Source organism: Channa argus, chromosome 2 (assembly GCF_033026475.1).
Source record: "Channa argus isolate prfri chromosome 2, Channa argus male v1.0, whole genome shotgun sequence".
In the NCBI taxonomy this organism is placed as follows: domain Eukaryota; kingdom Metazoa; phylum Chordata; class Actinopteri; order Anabantiformes; family Channidae; genus Channa; species Channa argus.
In genome coordinates, this window is record NC_090198.1 from 2,202,489 (window position 1) to 2,223,591 (window position 21,103).

The window sequence follows — 21,103 nt, forward strand, 5'->3', positions numbered from 1 at the left end:
TGCAGCTAAAGTGCTGTAGGGAGGGAAAAGTAATACTTATCCTCTCTCCCCACCCACATTCTCCCAGCGAGGAACTCAACCTGGCAACCGCCCAATCAGAAAGCTGCTTCTCCAACCTCCTGGCGAGTAACACCCCCTGACTTGACATTCAGAAATTTGCCAAGCAGCTTCGCTAACTGATAAAAATGCAGCTAATGGCCCTTGAAGTTGGACATTAAAACTGCATTACTTTCCACAGGAGATCAAAGCTGTTCTTATTCACATATACACAAACATATATATATGTGTATATATACACATATATATATATATATATATATATATATATATATATATATGTAACAGTGTAAAGAGGTGTTCCGTCAAGGCGTGTAACAGTGCTGGAAAGCCCTCCACTCCCCTGCGGTTGTCCAGCAGATCTGCTTACCACCCTTGTATTTATTCCATACCTAGGGGATGCATACCAAACACAGCCCCAGACCTGGCCTGGATTAGGTCTGCACTGCTTGTCAGATTGGTGCTCCCTAGGCTGCAGCACCGCAGACATATTTGCAGCCTGGGGGATGAGCGTGGAGGCTGCAGTTAAAACCACAGAAAATAAACTCCATGTGCAGTAGAACAGGTCATGCTGCCTACTTACATGTCTGTCATTAGCCTTGCTGCAGGGAAGAGCGAAAGGGGCTCAAGTGCTAGAGCAGACAAGCAGCTTTGGAAGGGTATTGCACACTCTTTTACAGCTTCTTTATTTGAAGCCAAGCAAAATACTGCTAGCGACTACACATCCACTACGCCATTACTGCTCGGATTGGCTTTATTTTACATCAGATGTGTCACCTATAGCACGTGTTTTACTGTTCTCTGATACTATACAATCATCCACAACTATGGGCAAGTGCTTTAAATTAAAAAAATCTGATTAATTTCAGAGTAAGTATCTGACATTAATCTTTTTGATTAACAAAATATAATTGTTTACTTTATTAAATCACAATATCTTCCAACATCCTGCAGTCAAAAACTTGAAAATTGCAATGGTGTAAAATATTAAAGAAAGCCGCCTATCAATAGTCTTAAATTGCCAGTCGACCAATAAACTAATCGTATTTCTAATATTTGGAATGCCTATCCTCACATTTATCTGCAGGAACAGGTTTGCTGATGCACCTACAACAGCACCAGCACGTATTATTAGATCATTTTTATATCCAAATATTCACTTTTGATCCATTTGGAGTTAGCTTTGTTTGAAGTGGTACTGGCTGTTATCTTTCCTCGCTGATGAGCATATCATGCAGAATCGGCTCCATCACAGCCTCGTGTGTGTGCGTATATATGTGTGTCATCTAAGTGTCAGCCTGCTTTTTCTCAATTTAGCTGACAGTAAAACAAAAAAAAAAAAAAAACGGTAAAAATGGGAGCTATTACCTCACTGCTCCCTGCAAGCTGTCCGTACCAGGCTCCGGCCACTGCACCAAATGGCCTCAGGTTTACCTGTCATTAGATGCCATTATTCAATACAGACACACTCACTGGATCACTGTAAATCACAGACAGTGCAGAACAACCAGGGGCCTACATGTAAGAGCAGAGTGATCTGCACTGGTGATGCATGAATCACTATTATGTACATGACTGTACAAGGCTCACTAGTCATCTTCATGTGGCTTTGCAGTACATGATGCAGTCATGCACCAGTGTACATGTGATTATTTGCGAAGTCGATGGAAAACGATGTAACAAGAAAAAATTGAGGAGAATGCTTTCACCGTGCAGCATGAGGAGAGGTCAGGACTGTTCGTGTGTGTGGGAGGCGTAGGGTTTTCATAGAGATTGGTTTTAAATAATACAGCATTAGTGAAAGCAGAGCTAGCCACTGAGTGCACTTCAAATGTTGACAGAAGGCCACAGAATATCAGTGCTCACTATGAATTTATTCTTCTCTCTTTAGTTAGTGAGTAAAGTGTAGAGGACATAGATGTAAATATAAATGTTTGATGGTGCCGAGCTCAGGGTAGACGTGGCAAACGGCACAAAACATGCGATCCAGCTTTGTAGATATACATTTTGAAGAATTCCTAATTGAACTTAAAAAGCAACATTTTTGTGTTGTTTGTCTTTGTTTTCTCACTGCTGTTTGACAGTCAGTGTGTCCACTATATGTCTTCTTCCTTGCATCGTGTACCTGCTGTGCTGTGTTCTGCAGCTCTACAGTCATCATAAAGTGTTTCCGGGTACTTTCCCAGGAACCAGCCATTCCTGAATCCTCAAGGGAATTTTGATTACCATCTCCTCAGCAGCACCAAAACCCAGAAAAATTAGGCAAAAACAGCGCTGCAGGCTCCACCCCATCACCTGTACTATACCCTGACATGGGGCTTTTATGGGGGGTAGAACTACTAATATACTATTATTGTTATTATTATTTAGCTATGCAGAGTTCAACACATCAAGTATATACTGCTGAGTTCATTTAGGCCTCCAAGGATATTTCATCACTGGCTTTGTGTAATTCGTGCTTCCTGTCTACAGCATGAGGACGCAGACATTCTTTTTTCAGACCTATAAAAAGTAATACAGTACTACAAGCAAGTTTGAAAATAAAATACACTGAATACTCTAGAGTTATATATCTGGCTTAATAAAGGTAAACACTAGTTGACACAATAACAGATCTCTTTTAAAGTCAATCTGGCATTAATCAGCTGTGGGAACTTCAATATGAAAAATGTCTATTGTTGTACAACTACTGACAGTGTTGGAAACCACAAACCATCCTGCATTCCCACTTCAACTGCAATTTATCTGTCAAACCTACTTTCTATTTAGCCATTAAACATATGAGTCACCCTTAAATGCTACTCTCCACCCAGTTGTGAGAATCTCATGTAAGGTCCCCTGTGATGAGGACATTTTCCAACATGGCTCATCTCAGTTTCTAGGTCGAGAGCAAAGCTGTCAGGGGAGGAGCGTTGTGGAAAGACATTTGGCCCATATAAAGAAAACTGATGGGATCCAGCTGCCTGTCTGCTCAAACTACCAATGGTGTGAAACGGTGTGAGGACATCCCTCCAAAGGACACATTGGACACACCTGCAGGTAAAGGCATTAGCAGAAATGCCTTTTGTGCCCATCCCTGCCATCCCACAGTATTGTGGCAGATTGTTTAGCCAGTAGTGTTCAGCCTGCTTTCTTTCTTCTCATCCTTCGACCATCTATCCCTTCATCCCCTCCCAGGAGTCTGGTATTGATCAGACATGTCCACATTAGAGGGAGGGGAGATGCTTTTATGATAATCCACCCACCCTCTCTGCCACTCGTAATGGCTGCATTAGACGCTCATCCCCTCTGCACCCGACACCTGGCCCTCACTCTCTTTGGACTTACTGTTTGCATTACAACACTGTTTAATGGGCTCTTTAGAGGGGCTGAGGGCGCTGGGGGGGAAGGGGAGGGCAGGAAAGTTTCCAAGAGTTTCCAGTAGATGAGGACCCAGCAAGGAGCCACTGGGAAGGTCCGGTGCTAGAGTGATAGATGGCACCACGTTGAAGAAGAGGGTGGAGGGAGGTGGAAGTGGGGGTCCATTACCTATTACTGAATGCCCTCTCTGTCTAGCCACACCGCTCGGCCAGCTGTCTGATGGCTACAAACTCTGGGAAGTGGAGCTTTGGATGAGTGTTCTCTCTGAGTGGACCGAGACAGAGGGGCAATCAATACCCCTCTCTCTCTCTTATTGCTTTCCAGTCAATCCAATCCAGACACTTTGTGCCACAATAGCAAAGAGTCTGTTCACAGACATCCCAAACCTGAAACTCAAGATCCAGATAGGACACTTGTGCCGGTAGGCAATGGTGCTAATAGGAAACATAGCATTCCAACAGCATGGTGAGCTATACCCTTCCTGTACAGTACCTCTGCACTATTCACTAGGCTGCAGCAGAGAGAGGTGGGGCTCTCAAGATGCCTCTCTCAGGAGAAAAAAAGAAAAAAGAGGCAGAGAGAAAGAGCCACCTGGACACCATCAGTCTCAGCAAAGGTAAACATCTCCGACATTCCTCCCGGCACACAGGCCTACAGGGGTCAAAGGTCATGATGACAAACGAGTGACCTAGGAGCCCTGAGAGGCCAAGAGAGAAGCCTCTGGAATCTCTCATCAGGGGGACGGGGGACACACGGATATATATTTAGCAGCCCAGGAGCCATGAATGAAAGGATCGCTAACTAAAGGTCTCAGGGCCACTCTGCAAGACTCAACGTGTGGCTCTTTAAGGCAAAAAAGAAGCCAATATAAGCACATATGTTTTAACACAACAGCAAAAATATGTGGCATTCATCCCCCAATCCCTAGTATTCCCCTTTTTACCCTGTATGAAATTTGACACTAAACTATCATATTTAGGGCCCCCCACTTATCAAGTTCAAGTGAGCCCCATTCCAAATGCCAAACTGCTCCAAAAAAAATGTGTTGTAGAAGTTGAATCAACACAGATGAGAAAAAAAGAATTGGAAGTTGATCTCAAGTGCAGATCTTTAGACAAATGTGAGCCCAAGGTTCTCTAGTAGTTGTAGTAGGAAGTCAGATGTGACTAAGGAATGTGTAATGACAATATTTCATGTGTAAAGAATGTGAGGGAAGCCTGAGAGTGATGATGATGATGATGATGATGATGATGATGATGATGATGAGGCACAACTGGAATATGTGCTGGTCTCCTCCCAGATATAAACCATCTATACAATAAGCATTAATAATTCTGTTAGGTGGGCTCGAAGCCATTTCAACATATTTTTAGTGTTACTGTATTAGCCATTCAGACACAGCAACCCTGGGTCTTGAAAATGAAGTTTCTAAACAGTAAAACTGACACTACAAACCCATTTTGTGTAGAACATAACTGCGATTCAATTATATTTCCTATTAATATAATAGGACATAAGGATATTTTGATGAATAATTTATTTGTCAAGTTGCAAATACTGAATACATCAGTGAAATGTTTCCAGACGATCTTACCGGCTAAACTGGTAAAACTGGAGGGAAATAGAAACAATAAACCTCTACAAACAACCTCAGGGAAAAGAAATATGGCAAAGCAGACAGAAAACAGAAAGAATGAAATTCCATGTGGAAACTTGGAAATTTGGAATAGTTAAGACAGAAATAAATGAATTAAGAGAAGGTATCAGAGAACAAGTAATGGATCCAGCAAAAATGAGAATTGCGGAATTTGAGGGTCAAGGAATATAGATAACAACCAATGTGCTTACTTCAAGTTTGCAGCTACAGAGACAGTTGATGCTGAAAGCAGTGTATAAAGAAAGAATTTAAGGATTTGTTCTGTGCAGCAAAAATCTTAAGCCACCAAAATAATCCAGTTTGCGGAGAAATAATCATGAGAGAAACTTAATGTGTTTGGTTAAATTCCCATTAAAAAAGCCCACTAGGTGAAGATGTGCCACAGCAAGCGCCCCAGGTTAATTATTGTTCGCTTCCAAAACTACACGAGACTCTGATTCTGTGGACCACCTGGGCAGAGGACATCCAGGTGAACAGGATATACAGTATTTAATGAAGGACATGTACGTATTCCATGACAAAAATCAGTCATTATTTTTTCCTGCAAGACTGAAAATATTTGAGCAGGATGGACAAATTAAGGTATTTGAAAACCTCTGAGCCACAGCAGCAGGTCTATGTGAACAGACTTTCATTTTTTTTTTTTTTTTTTCCTTTTGGCTTATTCTGTGAGTTCAGGGTCACCACAGCAGATCATGTGGCTCAATGTTGATTTGGCACAACCCTCCCCAATTTCTACCGGATACTTGGGCTTGGATGGGCTGTTGGGGATTCACTGTCTTACCCAGAGACACTTCAATATGCAGTTGTTTTTTCTTTAGACTAGAGTTGATTTAGGCAGTTTGGACCATCAAATCGAGTGCTTCAATATTTAGCTGCTTATAATATTTATAATACTCCTAACACATCTGCTATTTGCAAATCGGTCTTGCATGAGCAGAACCAGTGGACTCACACATGCAGCACAGCAGCACAAACAGGCTGCCAAGCTCTTCATATGGTCAATAGCCAAAACTGTAATAGTAGTTGGCAACTTGATACTTGATCTAGACTGCGTAATAATACTTGAACCTTCAGAAAGTACAGATGGTATTGCAGCTCCCAAGTGCAAACATTAAAAGATTTTATAAGCTAAAGATGAATTGTTGACACTCATTTTGCAATATTCTGACTTCAGGTGTGTGTCGTAAACTACTGGGACTAATGTCTCACAAAAGTAATGCCGGGGCAGGTAACTCTCCCTTTAGCGTTTTGGCTAAAAACACATCGCTTGAAAATCAAAGATAATTGGACTCATTAACATTGTTTGCCCCAACAACAATGACATTTGGCAATAATGTGTCTGTGTGACACTGTGTAAGCTGTGAGAGGGAATTTGGATTTGCTTACATCGGCATCCAAGCATAATTCCAATAAAAATGTTCAAATGGTTTAGTAGGGGATGTTTCCCATATCATTTCAGCATTCACACTGATGTAAAAGTGTACAGGCTGATGGGAATGTCATTAGTGTATTTGTACCACCATGTAGGACACTGATGTGTTTTTAATATAGTTGCTTCCGGACAACACTGGAGTTCTGTGGCACAAATGAAGAAGGTTTCTCAGGATTTAAATGCCCACTCAAAACTTGTAAGTAGAATATATTCAATGTTTGGCTCTGCAGACTGGATTTGTTGACAATAAGGGATCTTACTAAAGTATATTATATATATTTCTTGTATACTAACAGAGAAGGGGCACTAATACATAGTAGATTAAATGGTCTGCAAGCAGTGTGGCCTATCGCTTAATAAATGCAATTCAAACTGAGGATCCAGGTTCATATGAGGATCTGCCTCACATGTCCATGAACAAATACACAAGCAGCTCCAGGCCTAGCTGCTGTCTAGCTGAGCCTGACCTCTGACCTCAGCCTCTGAGCAGTTTTACAGGTACTGTCCGTTGTATTCAATACTGTTGTGATGCTCATTGCTGTCAACATCACCTGCTTATGTAGGCAAATGACAGAAGCTAACCAGATACAAAGAGTGGAAACATGAGTCAGACTCAAACCAGTCTGTGAGTGTTCTGACTAGAAGGCTCATGCCTGCTTGACCTTTGAACTCCAGCGCAGCACCCTTACACACACTGACAAACACTTATATTCCCATCCACGTTAGCAGCATACTTCCCGAGAAAGCTCACGGTAACTCATGGGCACAGTGACTCATAGTGGGACATCTGCTGCATTTTCAGAAAAAGAGAGGAGATTCATGCACCATTTAAAGCCGCAGGACACTGAATTCTTCTGTTTTGGTTTGCATTTAAACTCAGCACTCACAGCAACTGCAAATGTTATAAAATAGTACCATCATTCTGATTGATTTCAAAATTAGCAGGTAATAATTAACAGATGAGAGGATCGTGGTTGGGTCATAAGTCAGTTCAATAACAATATTTCTCTATTTATCTGAAGTCCAAGAATTTGGAACTCTGAAAAAAATCTCAGTGTCTAAAAGCCAAAAGCGGAAACCACTGTTTAATGTGTGCGTCATTTCAGCTTTCAGGCACATTTGCATGAGAAACTGTCACGATGCCATGATTTGTACAGTTACATAGAATCGGAAGCACTTTGGAAAACTCAGTGTCCACTGCTGCATTCAGAAATGTAACCTGAAACTCTATTACACAAGAAGGAAGTCAAAAATCAGTTATGTGCAAAAATTTGTCCTTTGGGTCCAAGCTCATGTCAGATGGACAGAAAGACAGTGGAAACATGTTCTGTGATCAGCTCCTCCATGACAATGATGGAAAAGACCATCCAGTCTGTTATCAGTAAAAGGTGCAAAGGTTGAGGTTGAGAAACTGGGTGACTTGCATACTATATATGTAGATACCATCAATACTGAGGCACAGTAGATTAGGATTTTAGAGAGACATGTGCTGCCATTAAGACAATGTCTTTTTCACCAGGACAATGCAATTTGAGTGGATGTGTTTGATATGCTGATTTAAGGCAACAGAGACATGTCCAGAGTAAAATCCAAAAAAAGAAAAAGTTGTCATACTAGTTGGTTTGCACCATCCAATTCAATTCAATCTTGAGTTATATAGGGTTTAAAAAACAACCAGGAGTTGAGCTAAGAGCTTTACAACAGATTCACATTTACATTTAGCAGATGCTTTTATCCAAAGCGACTTACAAGTGAGGTACAAGGCAGCAGATACATAGAATATCTAAGCAAGCAAAAACATAAATGGTAATAAAAGTAAGATTAAAAACAATGATAAAATGATACAAACAATTTAATTAAAATAATAAGATTGGTAATGGAGCGGATGTTCCACAGTTTTGGAGAAGCAACAGCTAACACACAATCTCCCCACCTTTGAAAGCTGGATCTCGGAACTTCTACAAGGACTTGATATCCAAAGTACTCTTTCATGTTTGCGAAGAATAAACAGCAACAGTGTAAAAACCAATTGTAAAATGTACTGGGAGCCACTCGAGTGAGTAAAGAGCAGGTGTCATGTGTTCACGCTTGGGAGTGTTGGTTAAAAGTTGAGCGGCAGCATTTTGAACCAGTTTGAAGCAACATAGTAAAGAGTGGTTGACTTCCACATAAGGTGCATCACAATTATCCAATGTTGACATGACAAAGGCCTAAACTGCCTTTTTAAGATCTTTCTGAGGTAAAAATAGCTTAACTTTTGCCTGGAGGTGAAGCTGAAAAAAAGCTTGTTTTTACAACGGAATTAATCTGTTTATCAAATCTTAGGTCGCAACCAAAAGTCAATGTATCTATGTGCTGCAGAAAAGAGCAATTATCGAGAATAGCTATTGAAATATCAGTAGAGGCCAGTAGTATTTAAACATTTAAACAACAATTAAAAGTTCAACATTTAAAATCCATGAAGATTTTTTTCCTGTCCCTGTACACATGGTCTATGCAGCTCTGACCACTGAGGTGGATCAGCATCGACGAATGCTGCCACTTTTCAAAGAGCAGGTTCGGGCTTTTGATGCAGAATTGTTACATTCATCATTGTCCCCACCTCTGGCAGCCATATGATCTCAGTAAAAACTAACAGGCACACACTTGCACACACCTCTCACAAAGCAACCCACAAAGAGAATTATTTAATATGTGAGCAGCACCTTCATCAGCTTTCGCCCGGTGTGACTACATTTAACTGGGCCATAAAGACACTAGGGGGGACCGAGGTTCAATGACTTAAGCCACATGGGTACAAATGTTACCTTGTAAGGTGAGTCCATGTTTAGTGTCATTTCCATATGAGGCTGTTTAATCACATACTGCATTAACTACTGTAATGACCTGTCATGTGCAGTATTATAGCTTATCCCATGTTGTTGATGATGCCTCACTCTGACAGAAAAGTCTTCATGTACCCTGGTCCTTAGGAATCTGCCTCATAACTACACAGCATGACGAAAAAAATGGAATGATAGGCAGGAAATAACAGGAAGAGCCAGAGTCTCTCATGAATTATGAGAAGAGTCAGAAGCTGACCTGAAGAAACCCCACCCACACATACACACACACACACACTCACACACTCACACACACACACACTCAGAGTGTCTGTTTTTAACTAGCTTACCTCTAATAGACAATTGAAGCTGTTGGAGGTGAATAAACACAAAGTGAACTTGTTGCTGACTACTCTAGTTTAAAATTTTGACTTTTGAGGTGTAACTCAAGACCCACTTTCCTTCTTCCCTGCTTTTAACACTATTGCATGGTTTTTGTTACTTTTGCTCATTTACAAATTGAAACATCATTTTCCAGGGTAAAAGTTACATTTCTGTAAATGGTCTGGTATTATAATAACTATAAGACAAAAACTTGCACACAATGTCACCCTTCAAAAGCTTTGTTACTATTGAGCTGTTACTATGAGATCAATGGCTTTCAGCTTGGCCTCTCAGGGTTTGCCACAGCAAAATGTGCTCTGCATGTTGATTTAGCATGACTTTTTTTTTTTTTTGCTGGATGCCCTACCTGCTGCAACCGTCCCATTGTTATCCGGCCTTGGGACCGGCACCAGGGTGGCCCTTGGTGGCTGGGCAGGGCAACACCTGGTGAGGTGTGATTTGAACCTGCAGCCTTCTGCATCATCAACTCGGTGCCGTACCACTGAGCCGCCAGGCCCCCAACCCTCCGTGACTAATATTTATGCTTTATATTTCTGTCAATGGTTTCATGATGTTCCACCAACAATTGGTGGTAGCAACAAAAACAAACGTACAAGCAGAAATGTGGAAGAAAAGCAGAAAAAAAATGATATGAGAAAATATGGATTTAGGATACATACAATACATTTTAGTAAATGTAAGTGTACTGTCTGCTCATTTCTGCTATTCTTCTAGTTTTTCTTTCTGTTGGTCATAATAAACACAACTTGTTAAATCAGATTTTGAACATGTAAGATATCCACCCTTACTCCTCAAAACTTCATCTCAATGAAACTTTTCTGTCACTTTTCAGTGACATGTTTAGTATTTTTGTGACTTGCTTATTACGCTGAGTTGCAGTTATATTTCCTAAGGCTCACTGTCCTGCAGCAACGGTTTCAGCATCAGGTCCATCATCAAATGGTTTTTCCTAGAGAATAATGTATTATACCGTACGACCGGTGTGTTTACTGTGTATTTAATCAATTCTGCTGTAAGGAAATCACTGGACTACAATATGTCCTTTTGTCTAAACAGCACAGTTGTGAGTTGTCATCATAGCTGCTACTATCCTTGTACTGTGTGAACATGGCCTAAGGCACTACCATATGCAGCATTGCTGTAAAAAGAAACAACATTGTATCTACGATAACAGAGGTGGAGGACACCAACTTAACCGCAGATGGGAGTTTTTTCTCAAATCATCCTGATATTTTGCATGGTTCTTTCAGGACAACAAGCCCAGTTTGATACATAACAATACAAGACAAAGATAAAAATGCACAGTCATGCATGTGTCTGGGCAGCGTTCAGCCAACAGACCAAATGGACATCAGGGACAGCTTTGGGCGGCTTTATCGATACAGAGTTAAAGAAGGATAAGGATGAACTCAAAGGCTTCAGAAACATTTTTGAGGGGGGGGGGGGGGGGGAGAAAATCCTCATTTTATGATCATCTGTGCTCTTGCTTGATCTTGAACTGCTCAGGTCATGCAAACCTCTGGGGTATTTTCTGAGGTAGGAGGTGGTACTGAGAGGTGGGGGTGGAGGGCTTACCAACAGGTTCATCTGGAGGCCTTTGCTGCACTGACACACTGTGACCTCCCCTGGGCTTTGGGCACAGCTAGAGCTCAGAGAGGTGGGAGGGGATGGGTGGAGGGCCAAGGAAGAGGGGAGAGTCAGAGAGAAAAAGAAGAAGCAAGGGTCTGTGCGTGTCTTCACAGTGTTTAGTTGTGATTAGATGGAGCAGCATCTCTGTGGTGGCTGTACATCCATCTGCCGCTCAGGGCTGAGCAGTGTGTTCCTGTTGCCACCCTCATGACCTCAGACCTAAACACACCAATTAACCACCGCTGGACTTTCCACTTTTCCTCCAACTCTGGTCCAAACAAACACATCACAACATCTAACCCCCCTGTCTGTGTTCATCTTTGATCTGCTACCTCTCACTCTGACCTACAACAAAGAATATCTCACACTTTTAGCCAAAATCTGAGGCTTTCACAGATTCTAAAATATAGAGAAAATATATCATGTATATAAGAGTTTAAAACAATATCTACATCTTACCTGATGGCTTATAATTTAGTGTATTTTAGACTGTAAAACATTCTATCTACTAAATACATTTTTGAGGATGTGCAATTGCTGCTGCTAAATTATGCTCTGTAGTATGTTTTTGTCCTGTACAGGAAGTGTTACATTATTTCAAACTACAGAAGATGTAGCAACAGAGTAGGGATGGAAGGTGACGATACAAAGTGGCTTTAAACTCTTTAACAGTTTCAAAAGTATACAGGTAGCTCACACACTGTATGACTGTGTTATAATCCTCAATTCCCAAACTCTTGAAAGATGTCATTAAATGGTCTGAACTTCTTTTGAGCGTGTTGCAGGCGTCAAACTTTAATTTAAATTACAATTAGGTTTGTCAGTGAAAACAATGGAAAACTTCTTTGAGTGTTTTTCAGATACATAAAGAATTAGGTAAATAAACAAATTATAGATTTAGTTTTTATCGCATTTTCTAAAAAAACTCAACTTCCCTGGTAATAAGGTTTGTACGTAACAGGAATTTCCGTGGAAACCCCCAGTGTGGAAAGAGTGAGAGAGGCCAGTGCAGGGAGCTTGTGGATTTGAGGAGCTCCTGCTAAAGAGCTTGTTTTTTAGAGGGATAGACAGGGGACAAAGTAAAATAAATTAAATTCACAGTTGTCTTTAAGTTCAATTTATGTTGAAGGACAGTTGCCAAATTTGCATTTTAAGTGTATTTCATCTCTGCTCTCTTAATCCATCTCTTGTATACATTGGTGCTGTGGGAGGTGATGATTCACGTTAAAGCTTTAGAAGTCTTTGTGCATGTGCAAGCGCACAGACAGATCACCTGGGGGCCTGTGTTGTGGCATGGTTGCATCAGGGCTGTGTTGCGACTTGTAGTTACCGAGTCTTGACATTGAGCCCAGCAGCACCTAAGGGCCCTTAAGCGATACTATTGTGGCCTGTATAAGGACCACTACAATTGGATGACAGCAAAAAAGGTCAAAGGTAGTTTAGACACAAACAGTAAAGGGTACAATGGTAAATGTTCTGCACTTATACAGCGCTTTTCTACCTATCGGCACTCAAAGCACTTTACACTGCTTCTTATTCACCCATTCACACTCACACACACACACACTCATACACCCTGGGGGGAGCTGTTATGCAGCTGGCCAACACTCACCGGGAGCAACTAAGTTGGGGTTCGGTGTCTTGCTCAAGGACCCTTCGACATGTGACTGGAGCTATCAGTCGTTATCATGCTCACACTTAAGTTTGATTAAGGCACCTACAAGGCCAAACTAACTCCACGTGAGTGAAATTTATCGATGCACAATTAAATCTATGGCACACTTTGCAAGGCTGGTAGTGTGTGTCATTTGCCTCCAGTCATGTATTTGTGAAGCAGCTAAACTAGCTAAATGTGTGGTACAGTGACTTTTTAATATACCTATAGCACACAGAACACTATGTCAGTGATTTCTACCCTACTAGACAAACAACACAGAAACATGGCCAAAGCACCAATGTCACGCCCACAGTTGGGATTTGGTAGGTCACCACCTACTAACCAAGCAAAGTTTTATGAGTGAGATGGGCAGATCATTGGCGAGAGGTCAGAAAACCTAACAGCCTGCCAGAGTTGACTTTGTTTAGTCATTATTGTTTTTGTATTTTAACCCACCTCACAAACTTCCCCCTAATCCTGTATGGAACCAAAAGCATGTATTTTACTAGGGCTTTAAAAAAATTACCACTAACTGTCTCTCAAACATAGGGTCAGCAGTTTGCAACCTGACCCCCTCTGGCCATATACTGTACATGGCCATGTGTCACTGGGCAAGACACTAAACCCCCAAACTGCTGAACCCCAGCAGCTGAGGTTATGCAAGTCAGCACGTATCTGAGGGCCAGTCGTGAGCCCGATAAAAAAAGGGAGCTAAATCAAGGTGTGGACGACTGTGGGGACTGAGCGATAAGCTGAAAGAGAGAGTGGAAAAAGAATAAAAATAAAGAAATTGCAATATGTGGTGCCTGAGAAACTAACAGAAAGCATTTTAATTAGTTTCTCAGCATAGTAGGTAACATGGTTTATTGTTAATCTATTATTACATAAGAAATTGTTTCAAATTTGGAAATAAATGAGATGTTGAACTAAGTAAACGTTAAGTACACGTCAATTGTTTATTGATTCACTCATCTGACAAATTTCATGTACATTAAAATACCTTAAAGTACTTTCCCAGTAGGAATTTATGCATGTAATTATTTTTAATTAATCACAGAGCATGTGATGAATTAGATTAATATTTTTAATAACTCAACAGCTTGATTTCCTTTTGCTAAAAGAAAACCACATCACACATTATCACAAGATAAGAAACTACTGCTGTATATGCAGGAATATGGTCATGACAACAGCTGATTATGGCCATTCAATAGCTTAAAATTTGCTATTAGTTGTTTTTGCAAAAGTACTTAACATAATTTATGATATCAGCTCTCATACACCTTTACTTGTCAGTTTATCATTAACAAAGAGAAACAACAACCAATGCTGTTATTTTTAGCTTGAAGGAATCAAATAAAGGCAGTGATTCAGTGTATATGATATATTGAAGACTTTTGTTATTCTTGATTCAAGATTCAAATTTTAAACAACTTTATTGATTCCATAGGGAAATTGTAATTCCTTTTTAAAGCTGCTCTCCACGTGAAAAGTAGAAAAGAAAGGAAAAAATGTTCCAAAACAAGACAATAAAAGTACCTGTACAAACTACTGATTAATACGTAGGAAAAAAAAAACCCAGCTAGAGGAGTAAACATAAATTAAATAAAAATAATAAATAAAATAAAAACAATACTATTTGTCCATTTTAACCATTTAGTCCCCTTTTTACAGAAGGATGAGGATGTCCACTGGGAGAAAGGATCTCCTGTGTTGTTCTGTGGAGAACTTGACTGTGATCAGTCTCTGGCTGAAAGTGCTGCTCTGTGCAGCCAGCAGGCAGTGGACTGGGTGGGAGGGATTGTCCAGGATTGAGAGGAGTTTGGACGACATTCCACTCTCAGCCACAACATGCAGAGGGTCCAGCTTCTCCCCCAGAACAGAACCAGCCCTCCTTATTAGTTTGTCCAGTCTGTTACTGTCTGCCACCTTCATATTGCTAATTGCTTCATATTGGTGAAGATGGCATTTTGATAAGATTCCTGTTGCATTATAAATTATTTTTTTATGCCTTTAGTTTGCATGAGCAAAAATAAATCAACAGAAACAGGTACAGCTTGGATTTTCAGATGCTTGCTTTTCTTCCAACCACGCTTGACCCAAGAAGGCATCAGAGGCAATTTCTAAATGAATATAGCAAGGTGGAAAATTGGATTGTGGAAGATGTTTTACAAGTCTGGGCTAATCGATGCTCACATGGCGCACGCACAGAAAATCTTCTCCGAGGCTATGATTTCAACATAAGAGAGGAGAGGTGCCTTATTAGGAAGACTGGTGTTGCAGAACTGAAGACTTTAGATAAACTTAGCAGTAAACAAAACCTATTTCCAGGGCATTCGCAGGATTCAACACAGCCAATTTGGAGTCATGTGTTTCAGGCCTTCTACACGAACGAACAAAGAGACGGCGGTAATCCCAGGAGTATGGGCTGGATTGTTTACTGCACAGGTCCTTTCTCTATTTGATGCTGACACTCTCTCATAGGGCCCAGAAAAACGAGTGGCCTCTGAGACGACCAAGTCAATGGGGAAGAAAGGGTGTCTCCGTAGCACACGTGCATACACACACACACACACACACACACGCTCAGAGAGCTGACTTCATCAGTCCTCCACAGGCTTGTCCTATAATGGCATTCAGTAGCACACGTATGACAGCAGTTCACTTTTTAGAACAATGCTAAGATGACATAGACACCATACAAAAATCTCATGGACCAAAATGAGCCTTCAACTGAGCTTTTTTCCCTCAGTTTTGATGTCACTCACTCTCTCTCTCTCTTTCTGCTTCTTTAGTGAAATATGAGACTCCAGCAACATTCCTCCCTAAATAACCTCTGAGAGGGAGGCTATAGGTGTGTGTGTGTGTGTGTGTGTGCAGATGTTGAGAAAAGGAGGGAAGTGGTGTTTCAGGAAGAATATAATTGCATTTTTTTAACCCACAAGAAACAACTATCATTGTTCTATTACTCAGGCTAAATCTCCATTTAAACACCTATAAAGCATAAAACCAGGCAGTGAGCTTCATTGGCCTTCAAGCTGACACATACTTACACATTACAGATTTAGCCCTGCTCTCCATTTTCTAAACAGGAACACATTTATGTAAAACCGAAATCTGTACACACATATGTACGGTGTGACGTGTCAATGGTACGGCTGACAAGTCCGCCGGGACTGTCGCTGTTAAACAGAGCAAGATGTTTATTTTCGTATCTTTAATGAACAGGATAGAGCAGTTCCACACGGACACCAACATGTTTTCCTCAAACATACATCTGTTTGTGTCACGATCAATCCACCCTGACACATGCCACCCCCCTTACCTCCTCCTCTTCTTCACACGCACACACAGCTGGGCCTCCCCAGCAGCCATCAGGCTAAGGGACATAATTACCCAGGCTGCTTGTGACATTCCTGTTTAAGGGTCAGGCGGGAAGCTGTCCCTCCTCCACCTTATCTTCCAACCTCTTTGCATTCACGCACACACACATTTCTTTATGCACAGCTGGCTTATTTATGGTTATGGAAAATTGTTTTTCCACATCCCACAAATGATCTCTTTAATAATGCAGAGAAAGCAGGAAAAGTAGGAACACAGCAAAGAAGTAAAGGAAAAGTTAATGGGTGTGCGCACACGCACACACACACACACACACAAACATCATTATGAAACCGCAGTATGTTGCTATTTTTATCTACTGTATAATTTCTGTAAGTTATGATAACGCTGTACTCACCACAGTAATTGCTGAGCTCACAGAATGTGGCGACTATCACTGCAAGAAAGTTAGACCCACAAACACACAGGTGATCACAGGTTCTAAACAATCCAACAGTGTAGTTCAAGACCCTTTTTTTAGGGTTTATTCCCATCAAATCTACTGTACATGTCATCCACCATCCAATATGCATGAACAGCATACAACCAGCACAATGTTGCAATCTAATTAGGAAATTATAATAATAAAACTGATAATGGCCCAGTGCTTAATTGATCAATAATTACTTCTAGTAGGTTTAGGCGCTTATTATGCACTATGGTGACCTCAACAGTTCTTGTTGTGGTTACAGTCTCTTGGTTAAGTCTAGGCACAAACACGACGTCCATGTACAGCAATTAGCCAGACGATTAATACCCACTGGTGGTTTTAATGTAATGGTGGACAGAAGTCACAAAACAGAAGTCATGTATCAACAATGGGCCTAAAACCTTTATCTATCGTCACTGTAGATGGCACAACTCTGGCCCCCAGCACTACTGCAAGGAACCTCAGAGTTATTTTCCAGGATTTGTCCTTTAACTCACATACATAACAAATCTCTAGAACAGCCTTATTCCATCCAAAGAACATTGCCAAAATTAGGAGCATCCTGACTCAAAGTGATGCCGAAAAACTGGTCCATGCATTTGTTACCTCTAGGTTGGACTACTGTAATTCCCTACTATCAGGATGCCCCAGTAACTCCCTAAAGAGCCTGCAATTAATCCAAAATGCTGCAGCAATAGAAGAGTGGAATTAGCAAGAGAGATCATATTTCACCGTCATTATTTCTCCTTCAGCAATAGAAAGGACAATCTAGAATGATCCTATGATTTACTTATGATAAAAGCAAAATTAACACGGTAAAAGTCTTCAGTGGTGTGAAAGTGTGTGTGTGTGTGTGTGTGTGTGTGTGTGTGTGTGTGTGTGTGTGTGTGTGTATTTGGGGGGGTGTGGGGGGTCCTTTTGGTCATCTGTCTTACTAAACCATGTCACCTGGAATGAGGGGGTGGGAGTAATCGGGGCACAGTAGGGGTCAGTGAATTGTTGGGAGGCCAAAGAAGTGGATCTGGGGGGGATGAAATTGAAAAAGCATATGGAGATAGTTGTGACTACAAGACAGATCCAGACACTTCCAGATGCCAGGGCACTGAGGGACCAAGGGCCGCAGCAGAGCTACCCTCCCGGGGGATGTGACTCACCTGGAAGGAGGGCCAAGCGCTGCCAGATGTGGCGGAAACCGCCTGGGTCCCTCACGCCAAGCCCGTCTAACACTGTCTCGATTGTGCTACAGCATATGCTTCCAGTCAAGGGTGAAAAATGCAGGCACCAGCACATGCCAAAAGTCTTTCAAGCATAGCCCAGCAGTCAGCCTCCAGCCTTACACCCACTCTGATCCACAAACACACACACACACACATACACAGAGGGAGCAGATCCTCCCAGTCATCCAGTCAGCGTAGTGCAGACATGTCACCACACAGCAAGTCAAGGCTAGTTACACTGTAAAGCAGCTAGAAGGGACCCAGTCCAGACACCCAACCCTGGAGATAGCAGCACACAGCACTCAGAAACCCACACACACACACACACACACAGAATATGGACCACCTCACCTTCTCTCTCCAAACATGGCCACCCTTGAGTGTGATGAAAGCAGGAGAAGTGCAGAGAGGCAAAGAGAAGGGGACAAAATAAATAAGGAGTGCGTTTACATGTGCTGTGTCTCAATGTTAAGACATGAGAGCTGAAGTGTCAGCCAACATCCAAACAAACACAGATGCCACTGTATGAGTCGCCTGAGTCAGACCAGATGACTTTAATGTCGCAGTAACATCCACGTTGTACAAATGGACCCAGTGGTCCATGCAACCGACACAGGTTTGACTCTACCTAGGACACGAGTGACAAGATCGGAAAGAACCCAGCCAGCCCCACTTAACAAGACGCCCACTGACACACACACACAGGCAATATGCTGATTTTGCAACACTGGAAAATCGTCACTTGGTCTGACTGTGTGGCTGTGTGTGTGTGTGTGTGTGAGAGCCTTGGAGCTGTTTCTGAAAGTGTGTAGGGACACGCTGACACACATCTAGTTCAAAAATAAAATCTCATCCAAATCCCCCTCACCTGAAGCAACACACACTCACACGCACACACAGATGGCTACCTCCAGCCTGTAAAAGTCCGAGGGCCCTGTGCAGGAATGTATGTGTTGCACAATGACCTCATTGTGCTGTGATATGGCTTGTCTGAGCCACGCACTGTGGCAGAGTCACACCTGTTCCACCTATGCCAAAGGGCTGACAAAGCCAGAGATCCATCAATCAGCATTTACAGAACACACACACACACACACACACAAATGAACACACATAGACAAGAGATGCATGCATACACATGCAGAGACACACATACAGTGCTGATGTGGCACTGTCTGTGTCTGCAGCAGGGTGGCTCCCCCAAACGCTATTATATGAAAGGAGCAGGGATGTGATGTGAGGGCTTGACGTGTTTTCCAGCGCTGTATTTGCTTTGACTTGTTGGCTGTTTGAAGATAACAAAAGACAACACAACAAGCCAAAACTGGGCAATTTGTTATTCTCAACAAATATTAGGCAGCTTTTAATTACATCGTATTGTCAACATTCAAAACCTTAAGTTGTTCAAATACCTAATGTCTTCTAGGGTTCTTTTTACCCAACACACGCCGACAAATGACGCTGCTTGAAAACCCTTACGCTAACCGAACTGGGCAGGTTCTAACATCTCTGCCAGGATAGTTAATCGATACACACACACACACACACACACTGTAAAAGCAGAATTATCACACACACCATGGAACTATTTTCCCGTGTGCGCTGACAAACTTGTGTTATGTTTAAAGGCGACATTTTGAAATGAATGAAATGTTACATTTAGGATCTGCACCTAGGTCACGAGGTGGTGGTTGCAACGGATGGCAGGTGTGATTCCAGATTATCCGTTCAATCTGCTGCCACCCCTCTATGGTGCAGTAGGGGTGGGCAAAAAAGCATATGCTACAAAATGTATCAATATGGCAGGTAGCATCAAAGACTCCTGTGACCCAGACGTATTAAAGAGATAAGTAAGCAGAACGATTCAGTAGAGTTTCAGGTTATTATTTTTATTTTTATTATATTTTTATTTTGCAAAGTATGGAAAAAAGAAGAAATTGCTCATGACCTGAAACAGCCACCTCTGTGAAGCTTGGTAGATGTAGGTTATAATAGGTGGACATATAACCACCTGGTTCTTTATTGAGGATGTGACTGTTGACAATAGCGGCAGGATGAAGTTTATATATTTTTATATTATCTGCACCTACCATAATTCTTTCACAAACAGTGGGGCTGTTTAGTTTTTGAATCCATTAAAATCTTTCAGATCGTCGCTTGAATTCTCAGTGACAGTCTCCCACACTGCTTTTTCCAACACTTACCAATTCAAACTTGTCACGGCCACTTCCTGGAGCCATGACACAAACTCATTAGGGCAGTTGCCATAGTGTCATCTGATCCACTAGCTCATTGGTCAGAAGGGTCCCCAGTGCAGGAAGAGTACTTCCAGGAAGCCTCTGATACTCTGTGATAAAGGCCCCACTAGTGAGGCCAAAGTGATGTTTCAGTGGGAAATGACTGCTGTTTGTCACATTATTACCACCACTCTGAGAAGAATCAATCAATACCCATCTTGTGAAGGTCCATCTGGGAGAGTTACTGCTCGTCATGATGCACACTAACACTGATGGTAGAGCTCACTCATCCCACCATCAGGGTGCAGGGCCAAATTTTATGCAGGAGACCAGAGTTGTTCCCCATCACAGACCTAACATTAAAACTCAGAATAATAAAAATAGTAATAATTATATTTACACAACTGGACGTAAGTTGTGCACTTCTGCACCTACCAGCAGGTTTTTAATTAGCAATATATGAGGTAAATTGGTGCAATCTAGTAGCCGAATGGAGCTATGTGTTTAATACTGTAACTATTACAATGAACGTTAACGGATGATAACTGATAAGTTAGTAATATATCTGATATCAAAAAGGCCACTGGTTAGTTTAATAACATTAAAATCAGGTGGCAGATTGTTATGTTTGCACCTGATGTTTAGGGTTTTCATACAAAAGATCAATATTGGAACTGAGCATTTTTTTCAGTGCTCCAAGCACCACAGATAAAATTGTTAATTCTACTTCCATTATTTTGGGATGGAGGTAAATGGTAAATGTTCTGCACTTATGTAGAGCTTTTCTACCTATTGACACTCAAAGCGCTTTACACT